The sequence below is a fragment of the Phoenix dactylifera genome, unplaced genomic scaffold (assembly GCF_009389715.1).
Source record: "Phoenix dactylifera cultivar Barhee BC4 unplaced genomic scaffold, palm_55x_up_171113_PBpolish2nd_filt_p 000415F, whole genome shotgun sequence".
NCBI classification, from domain to species: domain Eukaryota; kingdom Viridiplantae; phylum Streptophyta; class Magnoliopsida; order Arecales; family Arecaceae; genus Phoenix; species Phoenix dactylifera.
Window position 1 is genome coordinate 137,999 of NW_024067855.1, and position 17,847 is coordinate 155,845.

The following is a 17,847-nucleotide window of genomic DNA, read 5'->3' on the forward strand; positions in this document are numbered from 1 at the left end:
ACCAACGTTGTAAGGTTGTGGTTGGTGAGCCTTTGGGAAAACCAACTGGGTTGATTGTGAACCCGGAAAACAATCGTTGTAAGGTTGTGGTTGGTGAGCCTTTGGGAAAACCAACTGGGTTTGATTGTGAACCCGGAAAAACAATCGGTTGGTTCTAGTCGGTGAGCCTGTGAAAACCGACCGAGTTCGTTGTGATCTCGCAAAACAACAAGTTGGGTTGTGAGCTTGTAAAACAACCGGCTGTAATCTGAGGGATTATAGTAAAATTCTCAAGAGGTCTTGGGGAGTGGATGTAGGTGCTGGGGTGCACCGAACCACTATACATCTTTGTGTTTGTGATGCCTTATCTCTTGTCTTTCATGCCTTACATTCATTCTTGATTGTGTAATATCTCTAGCTTTGTTTTCTATAGAGTTATAAGTGATTGTTTAGAATTTGCTTAGCTTCATCTCCATTCTTACTATACACATAGATTAAAATTGATCATACAACTATAAGTTAATTTTAGATCAATTGCACCCTAAAGCCATAGTATAATTGCTCTAGCTTAATTTTTCACTACTTTACTTGTAATTGCCTAGAGCTTAAGTAAATAACATCTTATCATTCCACTGTATTTAATTCAAAGTAAAAATTAGGGAACATAATTTTTAGAAAACCCAATTCACCCCCCCTCTTGGGTTGTCACCTTGGGCAACAAGTGGTAACAGAGCAGGTGCTCTTCTATTAATTATAGTCTTAACCGACTAGAGCTAAAGATTATGACAACCCCACATAATACATTATTTGCCTAGGAACTTTCCATAAACAGACCTCCACCTTTTGATGGAACTTACTATATTCAATGGAAAGCTAGAATGAAAATTTTTGTTCAATCACAAAACTATAAAATATGGAATATCATTATAAATGGCCCTCACACACTCTCTCAAGCTGTCAATGAAAAAGACTTAGCACAATTGAATGCTAATGCTATGAACATTCTATATTGTGCTATCCATGAATCTATATTTCATAAGATTTCTGCATGCTTATCTGCTAAAGAAATCTGGGATACTTTAAGAAATATTTATGATAAATCTCAGATTAGCTCACATGTGCTTCAATTGCATACTAACAATGAGACTGCAGAATCTTCCACATTAGCCGAGTCGACTCCCAGTTTGTCCGAGTCGACTCCTAGAGAAAAATAGTCTGAAAGGCAGAGACTCAGTCTTGGAGATCCTGTGAACGAGTCGACTCCAAGTATTTCAGAGTCGACTCCCAAGTTAGCCGAGTCGACTCCAACAAGGCCCGAGTCGACTCCGAGGCAGAACAGTTCAAAAGACAGAGAATCATCTTTTAGGCCTCTGAGAGCGAGACGTCTCCCGAAGATCTCGAGTCGACTCTCAAGTCAGTCGAGTCGACTCCAAGTAAACCCAAGTCGACTCGAGGAAGAAAGAACAACAAAAAAATTCAAAAGCTTCCTAAAGACAAAGAAGAAGAGGAAGCTAGATGAAAGAAAGAAAGAGATAAAAAGGAAGAAAGCCTTGACCAAGGAAGAGTCAAACAAGAAAATGAAAGCTAGGAGCAACAATGATGATATTAGCTCCAAAGAACAACAAGAGGTAACTAACTTGTGCTTCATGGCACAAGAAGATAAGGTAAAATCTGAATCTACCTTTACATCAAATGATTTTCACGAAGAATTTCCTTATGATGAATTATTAAATGCTTTTCATGATTTGTATGGTGAATGTAGAAAATTAGCTATGAAGAATAAAAATCTTAAGAAAATAAATCTAAAAATTTCAAAAGAAAGAAATTCTAGTGATGAAATACAAGATAAACTAAATTCTGAAAATGAAAGCTTAAGGTTAAATTTAGAACAATTGATTCAAAAAAATCAGAGTTTAATTAAAGAAAATCAAAACTTAAGTAAAGAAATTAACCAATTAAAATCTTTTATTAATAAATTCACTGTAAGTTCAGAAAGATTAAAAATGATGTTTGAAAGCCAATATGTTGCTTATGATAAATCAAAACTTGGCTTGACTCCTTTACTTAACAATAAATCTCTAGAGAAAAAGGTTATCAATTCACCAAGCAAACCATTAAATAAGATAACTTATTTCAAACATGAAAAGAATGGGCATAATAACTTTACCTATCGTTCTAACATAATTAAATCAAGTGGTAAAGTTATTACAATTAAACAAATTTGGGTTCCAAAAGAAACTATATGTCCTAACTCTCAAGGACCCAAGCAAGCTTAGGTACCCAAAATGAAAATATGAGGATGTAGATGTAGGTGTGCCAAGATACCCATGGAACAAATAGAACTTTCATACAAATGGGTGTTCTAGACACACGTCAAAAAAATGAAACTTAAAATATACTTATGAAAAGTAATTAAAAATAATAATAATGAAATCAGTAACCCTTGCATCTCATCATTATTTTTGCTTTAGTATTTGATTAAAAAATGAATTGCAAGTATTGATCAATTTTGTGATATAGAAAATACTTTTGGAAATATAATCAAATCACTTCATTTTATAGTATGCTTTACTCACTATTGGATAAGTTGCTAAATGATTAATCAATTTATTAAGAATAACTCTATGAATTCTCTATATGCTTGATTGAGAGTTTTGATCCATGGCATTATTGTTTATCGATCATAGATATGAAAATGTGTACTTAGTATGCCTTTGAATATATGCACTATGAATACCAAGATTAAAGAAACCATCTTTGGCATATAAAATCAACTCATGCTAGTATGTACTTAATCTCAAAAGACCGTGCCATTGGCTTACTTAGATTATCTTCTGAAAGGTCAAAGTTTACTATGCATGTTAACTAAGGAAACAAACAAAAATCAATTTCTAAATCTAAAGATGTTGTTTCCATTACTAAGTTTTCAAAAGCTTACATTAGTTTTGTTCTTGGCACTCAAATTGAAATATTTTCTACATTGGCACAAATTCACAAAAAGGGTTCAAATGAAAAAGGTTTGCAAATTATGAAAATAAAGAAGTATCATGGCATAGTTTTGAAACCAATTTTGTATTAAGCTGTGCACAGAAAATAATATTGAATATAATTGTTTCTGCACCAAGAACACCATAAGTAAAATAGGATTAATAGAATCCTTGAAGAAATGAAAAAGGCAATGTTGTATGATAGTCATCTACTTAAATAATTTTTTGTTAAAAGCTATCATCATTGCCTGTCATATATATGGTTTCTATTAGATCTATTTTTTTGATGAAAACTCCATTTGATCTTCTGAAAAATAAAATAATAAAAAAAATGATCTATTGCATATCTTTCATATTTTTCAGTAGTATATGTTATGCTTGATATGATCTTTTGAAAATAATGCCAAATCTGATAAAGATATTTCTATCTTTGGATATCATCAAGCAATGCATATAGAACATTCAATGAAAAGATTCTAGTTGTAAAAATATCAATTCATTTTATTCTTTATGAGAGACTAATGATTTATTATCAAGATACTAAAATCAAATTATATATGTATATGGATAATCTTTTACATATAACAATCTGAAAACTTGTTAATAATTAGAACCAAATTGAGTTTTTCAGAAATGCACTTAATGAAGAAAAATTGATAACTATTAAAAGACTAAATCAAGAAAAGATGAAATAGATCTTGATGAAATTCTTGCATGATTAGAAGTAAAGATCACCATTATCATTTGCTTGCTTTATGAACTTTATATTCTGTCAAATGAATGTGTAGAATGCACTCCTATGTGGTTATTTCATTAAAAAAGATCTATGTAAAATAACCACCTTATTTGAAAATACTCATTACAAATATGATAAAGCAATATGTGATTTGGAACAAGCATCAAAAGCATGATATATAAAAGCTTGAGTAACTTTTTGATAAAAAGTAATAATGATAAATCTATACATTAAAAGGAAGAATTTGTGATATCTTGCTTGCTCAAAGCATACATTGATGGCATCATTTTTGGTTCTACTAATGAAGATTTATATGGAGATTTTACTAAGTTCATGCAAAGTAAGTTTGAAATATGTGTAATGAATGAATTGTCATTTTTTCTCGAACTCCAAATTAAGATAAACAAGGAAGGGGATCTTCATTGACCAAAGTTAGTCCACAAGAAAACTCTTATAGAAGATTGGCATGAAGAAGGTATGTCTATGACCCCATCTTGTAGAATTTGAAAAGGATGAGCAAAGTAGATTTATTGTTTTAAAGCTGTATTGAAGCATGATAAAATAATTATTTTATCATACAGCTAGTAGACCAGATTGTATGCTCATTATGTGTCCTTGTGCAAGACTTCAATCTAACTCTAATGAATCATATTTTATTGATAACAAATGAATCATAATCTGAATTTTGATAGAAATAATTGTTTAAGGCAATTTGATCAAAACTTAGCTAGCATGCCTTATTGATAATTATCTTAAGCAAATAGAATCTAAGCTAAATTGATTTTAAAAATAAAAAATTGATTTGATCTTGATGAATCATTCTATTGCCTCACATGCTTGTCCTTGAACCATCTTGGTTAATGAAACTATCTCTTTAGTTCAAGTGATATGTGCTTGCTTATATTTAGGCAATCTCTTGAGTAAAGTGACTCAACATTCAACTATTGTCATATCTTATATTGAGTCATCTAGTTAAAAATATGTTGGATGAATGTTTTGTATCTTGAAGAAACTAATGACCTTCTTTCAAGAAAGAAAAGAAGTTTGTTAATAATGCAGGATCCTTGAGCAAGAAAATGAGAGATTTCAACTTGAAGGACACCTCCACGTAAGGTACAATATACATTCACATGCAAACAAGAGAGAGGACCTTCTTCAGCCAAAAGTTTACACATAAGAAATCTAGTAGGTATTTGACTTGAAGAATGCAGAATGTATTGGTAATTTTAGATACCTCTCTCATAAATTAGCTGAGCAAAGTCAATAACTTTAAATCTTATTATGGCATGATTAAAATTTTTAATTATTAATCTTTTGATATCATGTCCATATATGTATTAATTGACTTATGCTTTTGGAAATTGTTTCATGGTTTGCTCAAACTAAAATATTTCTTTAGCTATATCATAACCATGAAATACACAAGTATATGCTTAAAACTTTGATTTAAAATGACTTGTGAGAAGCTATGAATTCTTGAGCATAATGAAAATGTTGTTTGCATGATATACCTCTATATGATACATTTGATTATTTCTTTATTCTGCTCTTTCAAGTAAATTACTTGAGAATAACAAAAAGAAAGAGAGATAAAGAAAAGATAATGGATATTATTCAAGAGAAGTAAAATCTAAAGTAAAGGCAAATACTCCAATCTTAAGGAAAAGCAAAACAAGCATAATATATTCGGCACATTTGTGAGACTTGTGTGAGCATTCTTTTGGAAGGGATAAAATCCGTAATTAATTACACTTAAACAGGGAGAGTTTGAAGTGAACATTTTAACCTTTCTATATTGCTCATCATAGGGATGGTGCCAATGGGGAGGCTAGTGGTAGTACCCGGCACTATTTGACCCAACTATTCGGTGTAGGGTATATTAGGGACGGCACAAAAGGGAGGCTAGTGGTAGTACCTCGTGCCCCTTCCAACTCCACCGGATAGGGAGCAAATAGAGTATAAAGCATAAGAAAGTAAAAATGAAAGACAAAGTAAATGAAAGTATATAAGAAGAATCAAGTCAAATTTTTAATCACTTGAAAACACACTTTAAGGATGAAATCAGTGCAAGATTATATTTAAATATGGGGAGTTTATTTGAAAATAATTGATTTTGATCATTGACATGCTTGTTCTTAATATTTTAATGCATGACTTAACATATAATATATTTTGCATGTGGCATGATGTCTTGAATTATGGGTTCTCAATATTTTGTAATGCTCCATGCTTGGACAATTTGATTGAATGTTTGAAATACTACATAAATTTTTTTTTGGTATTATTGAAAAGAAATTTCAGATTTCTCGTTCACAATCATCTTTAAAATCTGAAAGTTGAATAAATTTGTAAAAAGGAGAAGAGAAGGATATCTCTATTTAGGCAAAATGAATGGATTTTATTTTATTCTTCAACTTGCCTAAATTTGGTATATAATGTTCTAATTCGTACCAAAACTCAACATTAAATACAAAGATTCTGAATATGCTCTAATATATTTGAAATATGTGTTTTCAATCGTAATAATTCAAGATGAGTTACAATGTGGAAAATACATATCTCAAATTACAACTTTGAAAGCCTCCTTGAGAATTCTTATGAAATTCAGAATCTGATTTTGTATAAAAGCTTAAACTCAATATGAATTTCTAGATAAAACTACAGTTTAAGAAAAATAGAATAATTCTGATGCCTTGATTGCTTGCCCCGATACGCATCTGAAACATATCATTTCTTATCTTTAAAGTGTACTAATATTGGTCTAAATGATGTGTCTTTCGATGATCTTGATTGCAAACAAATATTTTTAAATATATGATTTTATTTTGATATTGAAAAAATTTATTGTGCTTCATGTATACATTGCCAAAAAAAAAACTATGATTAAGAAATTGAGTTCTATAAATATATATACTTTAATGATCATCTATATGTTTTTCTCTCCTACATTCTTAAAGACTTCCATCAAAATATATATATATATTTTTTTAAAAAAAAGAGTGAATAATCTTAAAGCTAGAAATATTTCAGCTCACTCAAATAATTCTTAAAAGAAAGAAAATGTAAATGCTTTTGAGAGAAATTGAGCTTCAAATGAATCATTTTCTAATTAATATTTCTATACATTTTCTCAAAGATTAAGAGAAAGCATAACTTGTTCTTGAAGGATTAGAAAGAGTAATTGCTACAAATTTTGAATAATTCTAGATCACTCTACATTCTCGATATCATAGAATTTCAGTTCTATTCATGCTTATCATCAAAATCTGAAATTCAATAAAGAAAAGAATGATTAAAGAAGAATGCATCTTTTGAGGGGGAGCTTTAGACATTCAATCTAAATGCAAAAGGCTACATCCATTTGATGAATATCTTGAATATTTTATGGATTGATTTTGATGAACCTCCTTATATTGCGTGACATGCTTATATCTTAAGATGAGTTCTATAAAGGTTGTCTTATCTCAAACCTTGAGTCTTATGAAAATATGCTGAAACTTATAGAAAATATATTTTCGAGATTGACAATTTTATTGAACATTATCTTCAAATTCTAAACTCTTAAATGGAACGATCAATTAAGGGGGAGAAAGAAAATTTCAGAAGGAACCTTGAGGCTTGTTATTTGGTTAATATATCTTATGCATCAATCATGAACCAAATTGCAATTCAAATAGTTGATCTTAAGAGCCTCTAATTTAATGAAAAAGGGGGAGAATAATGTGTTGAATTTTCTTGAGTATCTCTTAGAAAATCTCTTTTTGGAATTCACTAATGAGTTCTTATTGGCTTGTTCTTTAGAACTTCAATTTCGTGCCAATCCATTATTATGTGTACCAAAATGTGCTTCTTTTTAAAGGAATAATGTCTTTAAAAGAGCTTTAAAAGAACCTTCAAACCTTTGAATTTTATGTATGCTCTAAGATATATCATAAATTGCATGAATTCATGTTTTGGTATTTATGCCACAATATTTTTACATCATAAAAGAACTTTGCAATCATACTTAATATATTGCTCTTATACTCTGAAAATTAGTTAAATTGCTCTCATGTTGCTAAAATACTTAATATATTGGGCAAAAGATCTTAAATGAACAAGCTTTCATACTTATTATTGAAGAGAGGTTAGATTTCCATTCGTGCTTTCCTTGAATATCATTTGTGGTACTTCCTGAATTAACTTAAGAAAGATTCCACCTACACTTGATTTGAAAACTATCCTTGGAATCACATTCGATATGTTCTTCTCTGAAATTATCTTAATTGGCTCAGGTCTATGCTCATTAATCTTTTTCTAACATTATTGCCTTGAGTTATATGATTCATATTCTTGCAATAATTTGACATGCAAATCAGAGTACAATAAGAAAAAGAAATATTTGAGTATTCTTATCTTTGTGCTTAATGTTTCACTATCTTTTTGATGTTGTCAAAAAGGGGGAGAAATATCTAAGTATATGCTCATAATGCTTTATGTGTTGATTATGTTAAGTTGATTAAATCTAAAGCATTATCATGAAGTATATTTTAAAGATATATATTTTCTACTTCAAACAACTTAGCTATGCATTACTTCTAGAACACAATATATTTTATATTGCATATACTCCAAGTTTTGTCATCATCAAAAAGGGGGAGACTGATGACCCAAAGATTGATTTAAAGATTGATTTTGATGATCACAAAATCTTGAAGTATAAATACTAATGTTTGTGTTGCAAGAAGAAAAATAATTTGTTTTGCAAGGAACATAGCAAGTTGGAAAAATACAAGAAGACCTCAAAAGCTCTCAAGAAAAGTTGGAAGAAAGCTACACTTTATAGGCCCAAGTTTCAAGTTCAAAGGATTCAAGTTGGAGGAGCAAATTCAAAGAAAGATTCAAAAGAATAGTTCTCGAGTCGACTCCTGGAAGTTCAGAGTTGACTCTGGCACTCTGGAGTTTCAAGGAACAGTGCTCGAGTCGACTCCGGGACTCTACGAGTCGACTCCGGGACTCTACGAGTCGACTCCGACTGAGAACAGACAAAAAGACAGAGAGTTGATTTTCAGCGCTACAGTGCTCGAGTCGACTCCAACTTCAGCGCTACAGTGCTCGAGTCGACTTCCAGCTACAGTGCCGGCAGACTACTATTCACGAGTCGACTCCTGCTTCAGCCGAGTCGACTCCTGCTTCAGCCGAGTTGACTCTAGCACGCTGGGAAGCATAACGGCTAGTTTTTTCTTGACTCCAACGGCTTTATTTTTGTCTCTAATGGCTAGATTTTTGTTTTCACGCCATCTAAAGCTATAAAATCAAGAGGAGAGCTAGGGGAGAAGGTATGGAAGTGGGAGAGAACATTTAGGAAAGAGATTTCAAAGAGATTACAAGAGAAATCTTTCAAAAGCACAAAAGGGCCATTCAAAGTAAAAGAGAGAGAAGAAGAGCATCCAAGTGAATCCCAAAGCTTCTTCTCCAACTGTGTGCTGCCTCGGTGATCCTCTACTCCGTGCAAAATCAGAATAGGGTCAAGTAAAGAAGAAGCCGAGGTCCTTCATCTACAAATTTGTTTGAGGGCTTCTTCTCTTTACTTTACTTGTTTATATTTGCTATATTTGCTTATTTGAGAAGCTTGTATTTGATTTAAACTCTTGTTCTAATATCTTGTAACTTGATTCAATCAAGGAATTGAATCAAGGGGTTAAGGTTTGTTGGTGAGCCAAAGGGAAAACCAACGTTGTAAGGTTGTGGTTGGTGAGCCTTTGGGAAAACCAACTGGGTTGATTGTGAACCCGGAAAACAATCGTTGTAAGGTTGTGGTTGGTGAGCCTTTGGGAAAACCAACTGGGTTTGATTGTGAACCCGGAAAAACAATCGGTTGGTTCTAGTCAGTGAGCCTGTGAAAACCGACCGAGTTCGTTGTGATCTCGCAAAACAACAAGTTGGGTTGTGAGCTTGTAAAACAACCGGCTGTAATCTGAGGGATTATAGTAAAATTCCCAAGAGGTCTTGGGGAGTGGATGTAGGTGCTGGGGTGCACCGAACCACTATACATCTTTGTGTTTGTGATGCCTTATCTCTTGTCTTTCATGCCTTACATTCATTCTTGATTGTGTAATATCTCTAGCTTTGTTTTCTATAGAGTTATAAGTGATTGTTTAGAATTTGCTTAGCTTCATCTCCATTCTTACTATACACATAGATTAAAATTGATCATACAACTATAAGTTAATTTTAGATCAATTGCACCCTAAAGCCATAGTATAATTGCTCTAGCTTAATTTTCCACTACTTTACTTGTAATTGCCTAGAGCTTAAGTAAATAACATCTTATCATTCCACTGCATTTAATTCAAAGTAAAAATTAGGGAACATAATTTTTAGAAAATCCAATTCACCCCCCCCTCTTGGGTTGTCACCTTGGGCAACATCAACGATATTAACTCTATGATTGGAAAATATTTTCTGATGGGTTTCCTTGTTAAGGAGAATTTCGTTGTCAAAGAAAAGAATAGTGTTTTTGATTTTGATTGGATATTATCATGTTATTAATAGGTTCTTCTATCTGTTGAGAGAGAGAGAGAGAGAGAGAGAGAGAGAGAGAGAGAGAGAGAAATCTGGCATCCCAAGTCTAGGATTGATGGTTCTTGCATTAGCTGATCTTGGATTTGGAATGTTTTAGCCTAGATCTCTTTTCTCTTAAATTTGTAGCTTATTCTTTTGACAGAATTAAGAAATAATTATCAATCTTGAAGAAATAATTTTATTGGAGATTGTAAAGTATTCATCTCGGTGGATTATTATTAATTTAAATTATTGTCTTTGGATCCAAATAATAGATCTTGTTCATGTCTATCGGAGACTATGTGATGTATATAAAACTTCAATTCAAAGTTGGATTTAAGCCGATCTAGGGTCTTTTGTCAATATTGTTGCGGTTGCTGATAAAATCTAGATTTGCATAAAGAACTTGTATTTTAGAGGCTTACATGGTTATGATGAAGGATTTTTGATAAATGCTAAAGATCTCGATGAAGAAAACTTTAGGAGAGATGGTTGAGTTGGTTTTACTCATTTGTATTGATTTAACGCCTTCTAATTTGGACGAGCATTGAGAGAATTCTTCTGGTTGATTTTACGTGGAGTTTGACTTAGAATCCTCTAGTTGAACTGATAAGAGAATTAAGATTCAATCAATTTTGACCCGAGGGTGGATCTAGACGGATGGCTTGAGGTAAAGTAGGGGACGAGAATTAAAGATTTCTTTCTAGGCTTTACGTGAAAATTAAAATTTTGGATCTCCTTAGTTCAAAATACAAGGTAGTATTTTGATTAAAAAAAAGTTATTAGTGAATTCAAAAAAAAAAAATGGTGGTTTAAATCAGAGTGCGCAGCGAAAGCATAGTGGTCTAAACTATTTTTCTAAGTTGGTCAGAAGTATTATCCCTTTAATTTGCAAGTTTTAATAACAAAAGACTTGATTTGATTTTGAATTTTTAGATGTCGCTGCACTATCTTAGGTTCTCTAATTTTATGTCATGCTAAGGAAATGCTTAACATCTTGAGACTAGAATTAATAGATCATCGATTTTGATTTTGGATCTGGAATATTTTGGTGTAGACCTATTTCCTCCTAAATCTGAAGCTTGTACTTCTTCAATTAATATCAACCCTCTATTTGAAAGAACTTGAGGTTGTCAAGTGACTTTGATGAATATTCCACTAGGGGTGGATTAGAGTTATTATGATCTAATCTTGTGATAGATCGATTAATCAAGAGTAGTTGATATTTTGACAAAGAAACTTGATGTTCTTATTCAAAATTAAGACGTTGATTTTTATTTATGAGAGAGAGAAGTTTGATTTACATCATCTATAAAAAGAACCAAATCTGGAGGTATTGGACCTTATTCTTATGATAAGATGAAATTATATTGATAAGTAGAACTATTGGAAGACTGAGGTTAGTCTTCTAGTAGAGAAGAATGTTGTTGGTTCTATGAATAATCTGAAGGTAGCTATGTAATTTTCATCAGTGGGGTTTTCTATTGTTGACAATTCTTGGGAGAATCTTGGGCATCTTAAATTTAGTATTAACGGATTGATGGTTACTTGGTTGGACTTAGATCTGGAAAGTTTTAACATGGATCTCCTATTCCTAATTCTAACATTGTTAATCTGGCTATTTGAAAGGGCTTGAGGTTTTATAAGACAAAGGTTAATCATTATATCATGGGAAAAAAAAATGAGGAGCATTTGATACTAAAGCTTTCTCCTACTTACATTTAACCGATTAAATTTCTATGTAGAATTAATCTGGAGCAAATAATTTCTTGAAAAAAAAAAGGAATTATGACATTTTAATCCAAGGCTGGAAGGTTAGTCTTATTTTGAAAGAGATCAAAAGAACTTGCTATGAATCATAGATGGAAAGGATTAAGTTTTAAGATGCCATAATTTTGCCAAAATCTTGTGAGCCTGCATTTCGAGATGGGGATTGTTTAGGAGCTCGGGAATGATATGATGTTTTTATACTTTCAAAATTTGAAGCCGTAAGTGAGTTAATTTCGAGGACGAAATTATTTTAAGGGGGGAAGAATGTGAGACCCTGGAACTGGGCCCAGTCCACTTGACCGGCCCAGTCCCAAGTTTTGGCCTCACGTGCGGCGCACGTGAGGCAACGGGATGGAGGGATCCATCCCGAAGAAGAAGGAGCCCCTGTTTTAGGGCTCCTTCTCCTTCTCCTTTGAGTCCACCGAAGGAGACCGCCACACCCAAGGAAGAAAGGGGGAGGGTCTTCTTCGCGTTTCCGGAGAGAGAGGAAGAGGGAGAGCCGAGAACATGGATGACCCTTTTTCCTTCATTGCCGCCGGAAAGGAAAGTCGTCGGACCTGCGTCGGGGCTGAGGTAAGGCCTTCTCCTCTTCCTCTCTTGGTGATTAGCCATGGTGTATGGGGGTTTTGAGCCGGCCGATCGCCGGATTTTGGCCCAAAACGGGATGCTCTGCTTCGGCTGTATGCTTTAGCCGTCGGCGTGTTCGCTACCGGGGGTGGTCGGGCTTGCTCCGCCGCCTCCTGCCGTCGTCGGGGCCGGCCACCATGGTTGCCCCGGAGTCCGACCGAGAGGGAAGAAGAAGAAGAAGGGGGGGTCACGGGACCCCCTGTTTCACCGAAGGAGAAGAGGGGGGAGTCGGGAGAGAAAAGAAGAAAGGAGAGAAAAAAAAAAGAAGGAAAAAGAAAAAGAAAAGAAGAAAAAGAAAAAAAAATGAATAAGAGAGGGGGGTGGTTTACGGGTATGAACCCGCACTCGGAGTGCTAGGCACTTCTTGCAGGGCCACCCATGGGAGGATATTAAAAATTTAAGTCTTTGTATATATATATTGTGATGAATTTTAAAAGAAGAAAATGGTTTTTGAATATTAGGTTCTGCGAGGGATTTGCGGAATTAATTAGATTTATTGTGGATCGCGTTCGCAAGGTAAGTGATGTAACCTCTTTTCTAGATTTATCAGCAAACTATATATATGTTTCACGAATCGAATTATTCATGATTTCGAGTTTGATGCATGGATTATATGTGTATTTTAGAATATTATATGATTATGATTGAACGTATTTGCTTCTGATTTGAATTGTGTTTAATTGCTCTGACATTGTATCTTTTGGCTTGGAACACTAAACATAATATAAGAAAAGATTATGACTTGAAATAGATTCAGACTTGCAGTCGGGCTATGTTGAGGACCCTGCCAATGGGGGCTAATACATTGGTACCGCAAGAAGAATAGTCGGTGATATGACCCTACCACAGGGAACATGTGGTCATAGTTCCTAGCTGTTGAGTTGAATCTGATAAATTGAAAGAAATTAAGATATGAACGACATTTGGTTTTGACATTGTATGTTTTTTTTTATATATAACTGAAATATGAAATAGAGAACAAGCTGAACTATCGACCTGGCTATGTTGAGGAGCCCGCCAATGGGGGCAGATACGTTGGCAATTGACTGTCCTGAAGGACTCACCGCAAGAAGATTAGTCGGTGTTGATGACCCTGCCACAGGGAACATGTGGTCATAGTCCAGGATCGACATGATAAATTGAATATGTGAAAGAATCCTGAAACCGCGAAAAGAATCTTTTGAATTTAAGAAATATTTGACTTATACTTTGGAACTGCATATTTATTTATTTTCCACATATTATTGCTTGATTTATCTAGCTAGAGTGTTCATTACTTACTGGGCTGTCTAGCTCATTATACCATCTCTTGTTGTTTTACAGATTTTGAGAACTAGTCTATTGGGGATTCAAATTGGGAGAGCGACTAGAAGGATTGTGGCACAAGTTATCTTAGATTAGGGTTATTTAAGTTGATTTGTTATTATGGACATTTATTATGATTGGTGGACTTTTATTATTTTAAGAACTAGGTTTCTGCATGTTGGTAAATGATTATTCCGCTGCATATTTAGACTTGTGAGACATTATGACTTGAGTTAGTCAATGGAATAAGATTTCAATTTATTCTGTTAAATTATTTTGGAATTTCATAATTGAGGTGTTTGGTTTAGATGCCTTGTATGCTCGTGGGGAGAGTTTCCTACGGGTGTGCGGCGGTTGGCGCGACCCCCCAGCCCGCAATCTCGGGACGGGGGCGTGACACTACTCATCATAGAGAGAGCATCCATCTGCCACCCCCTGAAGCCTGTGTCTAATGCTCTGCTTAATAGAGGAGTAGTCCTTGCATCGAAGGCAGCGGCCGGTGATAGGTACCCCCAAATATTTCAATGTGCCCTCCTGCTCGCCCACTCCCAAAATCTGCATAATATCTTCACCTGAGGCTTGGTTCTTAGATTGAAGCAAATAGTTGACTTGGCTAGATTGACCCATTGGCCGGAGGCTGCACAATAATCCATGAGGATCCTCCGGATAACCGTTGCCGCCTGCCTTGTCGCCCGAGCTAGAAGCAAACAATCATCTACAAATAACAGGTGCGAGATCTAAATCGACTCTAGCCCTTGCCTATAGGCCTGTAGTACTTGAGTTTCGACAGCCCACTGGAGGGCGCTAGACAATGAATCCGGGCACATGATGAAAAGCAGTGGAGACAGCGGGTATCCCTGTCGTAGCCCTACATAAAGATGGACTCCTTCATGAAGACGGACTCCTTCATGAAGACGGACTCCTTCAAACTTTTTCTGGTATCGAGATTCCCATTCTCCATAAAGACGGATCGGATTTCTGCTGGGTTTGGGACTCCCTCCTCCATGATAGGGCTCCTTCATGAGGCAGACTCCCATCCAGCATTGCTCTTGCTACCAAGAAAAAAAAAAGAATGCCCCAAAAGGAAGGCACCATCCACGACCATTGGACTCCTTCTCAGGACTCTATGAGGCGGACTCCCATGTGGACTTCTATTGCCAAAAAAAGGATTGTATGCCCTAGACTTTCATAGACTTCAGACTTTCAACCAGCAACTCCCATCACTCTTTTGTGTGCTGGTCTCTGTGATCACACCATCCACATCGAGCGGTTCTCCATGATCACACCATCCATAGTGAGCAGTTTTCCACAGGAAGCCTTTGCTCTCGAGCCATCATAGAGTGGCACCTACTGCTACCCTACCTCCTCGTCCCTACAACATCAACATCAAGTTTGCTGGTTGCATCCTCAACTTTGTTGCTCACCTTTATCTGTATTGATCTGGGATCTCTTTGATCTCCATTGGTATGAGACCCAATCTCCTGTCCCTCTCTATCTCTTCCCCATCACTAAACCCTAATATTTAAACCCTAGTTGATGCCTCTAGTTCTTAGGATTTTCTTAAAAATTGTCCAATTTATGCCTTTATAGCCTAGAAATTTTATATAATTGCTGTATGTGCTTCATATGAATAAGTTTCATACCTTACAACTCATCTAATAAGGCCTCTAACATGAATTCTTGGGAAATTTAAGTTCTCATACCTTTTGGTTCATCATGAAAACTTTGTCTTCCATTTCATAATTTTGTAGGTTTAATGAGAACATTTATGTGTTTCCTACCGTGCCATTTGAGCATGCTCATAGAGGTAGCCATAAACTCCTTCTTTTTTGTACACTTGATACTTTGTAGATATCTAGTTTACCCAAAATGACTAAAACAAGAAAACAATATTTTTCTTTAAGCTCAAGTTTCATGGCCAATTTGAATTAGAATGATTGTTTTTAAGCTAAACAGCAACATTTCATTATGCATTGCTTTGACATGATCACTAATACATCTCAGAGCTGACCTACACTAACAAGACAAACTAACCAATGAAAGCTCACCACCTAGCTATAAGGTGACCATTTAAAGCTTATCATGTAGCCTATCCAAAGGGCATGCAGAGAGTCCACTGCATCTCAAGCTTTCTCCATAGATAGCAACAACTCGGCCATATCATTTGCTATTTCCCAACAAACATGGCACCCAAGCAAATCTTGCTACTGAGAAATGCAAGAGAGATTTATGAGCGAGATACGCGACTTATTGAGTTATCAACCAGCATATATCCCTCAAACTACTTGGCGACACGGTTCTCGTCCTCGCCTATATATTGCATTCCTAAGGGCCTTCCATGTAAGTTCTCTTTTGACTCTTCTGCACTACCTTGCACTCTTCTTAGGCTTTCTCTTGTTCTCTGAGAGTCATGTCTGACTTAAGCATCAAAAGGTCCCCTGCCCGATGCACTCCATTAGGTTGACTTCCTCATTTTTGCTATTTCAAGTTAGAGCCAGCATTGGAGCACCACCCGAAGCTATTCCTCCATCTTCCAACTCCACCAGAGCATTGCTGCAGAGGCATGCAGCAATCCTCTCTGATTTCTCTGATCTAGATGGCAAATGAGTCAGAAATTCTAGTGACCACCACCAACTCGATGCCCAAGTCGAACAAATTTTCAACGACAACAAATTGGCATTGGAAGGAGGGCCTTGATCTCGTCTCTAAAGGTCTGATCGATATAGTAGATGACACAACCATAAAATCAAAGAGAACTCAAGTAACGATCGCAGCCTCCCAACAGGATACAGCCATGGAGTCCGACAGCTCTTTATAGAGCCTCAAAAGGCTCCTCCTTAGCAAGAGCCACATCTTGATTCCCTCCTCACCACTGAAAAGTTCCATTTGCTTATGTGGCAAGTTTAGATGCTTGCTATCACTACAAGAACCTGTAGTGGACAACTTCCAATCAACAGTAGGAGAAACTACAGCTGCAGCTGCTGTCATAGCAGACTCATGCACCCGAAGATCAGGAGGACCTAGTGCAGCCGAGTCATGGTTCTCTTGCTTGAAGTCCATGATGGGCCCAACACAGTCCCTATTCTCATCCATGAAGTTCAGGGCGAGTGAGGCGATGTCGGTCCTCGAGTTCGCAATCTCAACAGGGACCAATGCTAGGGCATTCGTCCCACCACCGTTCGGAGAGGACTCCAGGAGGGAGATTGACCTCCTTCGTGGGTTTGAGGAGATGGATCGACATCTTGAGGCCTTAAGAGGCTGGAATGCTGAGCTCGAGGATGAAGTTAATTGCACAACTGACCCTCCATTCTCGATAAATATTATGGAGGAACCCATTCCTTGGTTCAAGATACCTTGGAGATCTATGATGGGACTATTGATCCCTTGGACCACCTGAAAAGTTTTTGCCTGTTCTTTGAATGTTAAATCATGATGAGTTGTTATCATTGCATTAGCGGGGTTCACAAGGTATTCCAATGATTATTCTTGATTTTCTTTTCTTGAATCTTTCATCAATTTTGGTTGTGCTTGTTGCCCCTGCAGATTATAGAGCTTTGTGAGAAGCGTCTACCAAAAGATGAGGCTAAAGGCATAGGGAAAGTTCATGAGTTGGTGGATATGGTGATTGAGGTTTTTCCTCCAAGACCTCAAGAGACACATAATGAACAAGAAGCGCACAATGAGATGAAAATGGAATGAAATGAAGGCTTCCACCAAAACTTAGAAACACTTGCAGTTATGGCGCCAAAGGCCATCTCATCATGGCTCACCGAGTGCACAATCTCAAGACCTTAATAGTTCTAGAGTAAGGCTCCGTTTGGGGGAGCTTTTGGAGGGCCAAAAAGCACTTTCTGGCCCTCCAAAAGCACTTTTAGATGAAAAAAGGTGTTTGGTAAAAAT

The 17,847-nt window shown here is 35.6% G+C and overlaps 1 long non-coding RNA gene across 1 annotated transcript; it reads left to right on the forward strand.

The window, feature by feature from the left end:
* Positions 1 to 11,132: 11,132 nt before the first annotated feature.
* On the forward strand, positions 11,133 to 11,557 carry LOC120105990. Its single transcript, XR_005508237.1, has 2 exons — positions 11,133 to 11,409; positions 11,446 to 11,557. It is a non-coding gene; the product is annotated as an uncharacterized LOC120105990 (long non-coding RNA).
* The last annotated feature ends 6,290 nt before the right edge of the window (positions 11,558 to 17,847 follow it).